Raw genomic sequence first — 3,378 nt, forward strand, 5'->3', positions numbered from 1 at the left:
TTTATTCATTTTTCTGCTGTCTTTGAAAAAGCTTATCGAGTTTAATCGGTGCCTGTTTAATGATTAATAATTTGCTATTTATTCAATGAGTTAAATAAAATACAGTTTTAAATAGTGGGCACGGTTATGCAGGAATGTGACAATGTGTGTGAAATGTGGAAACCGATGGGGAAATGTTGCAGTTCACTTGATTAAAAAAAGAGAAAGAAAACGTTTGGCATGAACAAAAGAATTTTATTCATTTTTCTGCTGTCTTTGAAAAAGCTTATCGAGTTTAATCGGTGCCTGTTTAATGATTAATAATTTGCTATTTATTCAATGAGTTAAATAAAATACAGTTTTAAATAGTGGGCACGGTTATGCAGGAATGTGACAATGTGTGTGAAATGTGGAAACCGATGGGGAAATGTTGCAGTTCACTTGATTAAAAAAAGAGAAAGAAAACGTTTGGCATGAACAAAAGAATTTTATTCATTTTTCTGCTGTCTTTGAAAAAGCTTATCGAGTTTAATCGGTGCCTGTTTAATGATTAATAATTTGCTATTTATTCAATGAGTTAAATAAAATACAGTTTTAAATAGTGGGCACTTATACAATGGAATCTTTAGTGCATTGGAATCGTTGCTGAGCTGCTGATTGTTTTCTATACACTAAGTGTCATTGATGCTACGAGATTAACTATTAAAGAGCTTAATTATTAAGGACATTATTAATAGTTAAGCTAGCATAAACATAACGGTTTCTGGTATTTTTTATTATTTATAAATTTAATTAACAAGCAAGTTGGGAGCTAATTAATGACTAATTTAAATTATAATAATTTATTAAAAATAAATAAAAAGAATTAAATTAGTTTATAATAATTAATTAATAATTAAAAATATTAAAATAATATTTAATAGCACAAGCCAATATAACAATAAATTAATCAATTAAAATTCAGTATGTTACAATGTAATACTATAAAATATAGCAGCTGCTTTTTTAATGCTGTCTGATTTGTAATTTAGCATGTAGAACATTTTTCAATAGGAATTTCTGTTAACCTTGCGTTTATTATTTACAACTTGAAGTGCGTCAATAATCAGAGAAATGGTAAAACATTTAAATATTAGCGTTGACTCAAGCATTTTCCATGACTCGTTTCAATATATCCAACTCAGAGTTTGAAGCTCACTTGTTCCAGTCGAGCTCGATCTTGCTTTATAGAAACTAAATAATTTCTCACACTCTCTGACGCCACCAGTCCACTCTCTACAGGTTTCACCATTGCACTGCTCTTATCATTCAGTGAACGAGTGAGAGCAACGGTCGGTGCTGCTCTCAGATCAGTGAGCCATAGCGAGCCATCAATTGAACTGTTCGTCGCTCTGTAGAGCAACGCCTTTTATATAAAATGCTGCCCATGGGCCATGGCCCAAGGCAATAGCCGTAAGCGTGTATAGAGTGCTGCTTATATTCACTCAGCTCTATTGCTGTGCCATTGAGAATAGTTATTAGTCCTGCAGTCAACTTGACAGCGTCGGGAGCTGAACGTCGATGCCATGCTTGTTCTTGAATAGTTACAATCAATTAATTAAGTTATACTAGGCTTTTTTTTTAAGTATTATAAAACAGCAACTTTTTACCTATATATAACTACATATAAATAATATTTTCATTAAATAATTTAAGTAACTTTTGAAACAATAAATTTTATTAATAAAATACCATATTAATATTTAAAAAATTTAAGAAACTACAAAGAATTGGTTAATAATTAATATAATATTACTACTTTAATTATATTAATTATTTTTTTATATTAAATAATTTAAGAAAGTATTGATGACTGACAATTTTTTTTTACAGATAAATAGTAATTTAATTTAAGGAAAATTATAAAGTATAATTTTATAATAACAATTTCATGTAAATAAATTATTGAATAAAAATTTAATAGTAATAATTTAATTTTAATAATTTGAGCAACTATCAGAAATAAAATGTGTTCAAATAAAATTAAAAAATTAATTAATAAATAAATAAGCAAAAGCTAACTTATGTTGATTAAGCTTTTTTAAAGGCAGCATTTATAACTGATTTCTGGTTAATTAAAACTTATTCCACATTAATTACATTTGGCTGCCTTGATGTATATACAAATATATAAAGCTATTTCATATCCATTAACTTAAAGTACACAGCATGACTTTGATTCTTTATACAAATACAAATCTTATATTGAAAGACAGATGCAATAACAAGCTTTGTCTCTTATTGATAATATGATAATATTGATGTTAATATTTCACAAAATTTATATTTAAGTACTCTCGTTCGCTCACATGTATCACAATTACATTTTATTATTGCTTGGAACACTAAGTTTAAAAACTCGACCGAGCCCAGCTGGCGAAGGTGTAGTAAAAATCAAATTCATGTGGCTCGATGATGGCCATTGAGGCAGAGACAGCTTGCGCTGAGCTCCAGTCAATGGCGAGCCAGCTGGCTCTCGGAATCATGGCTGCATTTGCATTTCAATGTAATTGAATAAGCCAAACTTAGTTGAATGTGGGCGTGTCTGGGTGTGGCTTTGTCTCATTTTTGGCACAGCCAGCAGCTCAGCAATAACAATAAAGGACCTAAAGCCAATGTCCTGCGCCCATTGTGCAGCTGGCGAATTATTTGCATTGAATTTGGCCACAGAATCGTGGTCGATCCTAAGAGCCTACAAATTGCAGCGAGAGCTCAATGGAAATGCCAAATGTTTTCTTTAAGCTGGAAAAAGAAATAAAAGGAAAATATTAAACATATTATTATTATTATTTTGCGACACTTTCTACAATGTCTGTATTTTGTCGCATTTGAATTTTATCCACAATTTATTATTCACTTTTAGCCAAGCCAAGTGGCTAAAGAGCTCGCATTAGCCATGTGTGTGTGCCATAAATTGCATAATTTATAAGGAGGGCCCTGGCCAGGGTCATAAATAGATCAGACGCTAAGTACACACACGCCACGGGCAAGTGGCACAGTGGCCCAGTGGCTCAGCGGTTCAGTGGTTCAGTGGCTCAGTGTTTGGCTTCGACTCGAGTTTGTTTGTTTGCGAGTGCAAGCCTGAGAAATGACTGAGTTTGTTATTCGAATTACACTTGATAGACTTGAATAATATGGTTAATTATGCTGCGTGGCAGGGCGTGGCAGGGCAGAGCATGCGTGCCGCATAGCAAGCATATCTCCAAGCAGATTACAAATGATGCTCCCTCTCGCTCTCTCTCTCTCTCTCTCTCTCTGTGTGTGTGCAAGGTCAAAGGTCGCACGCTGGCTTTGGGCCAATGATAAATTGACAAGAAAACCGATCAAATGGCCTGGAATGGAATAATTTGCTTGATTCCG

Source organism: Drosophila navojoa, chromosome 5 (assembly GCF_054131105.1).
Source record: "Drosophila navojoa isolate 15081-1374.11 chromosome 5, UAZ_NAV_1.0, whole genome shotgun sequence".
Classification (NCBI taxonomy): domain Eukaryota; kingdom Metazoa; phylum Arthropoda; class Insecta; order Diptera; family Drosophilidae; genus Drosophila; species Drosophila navojoa.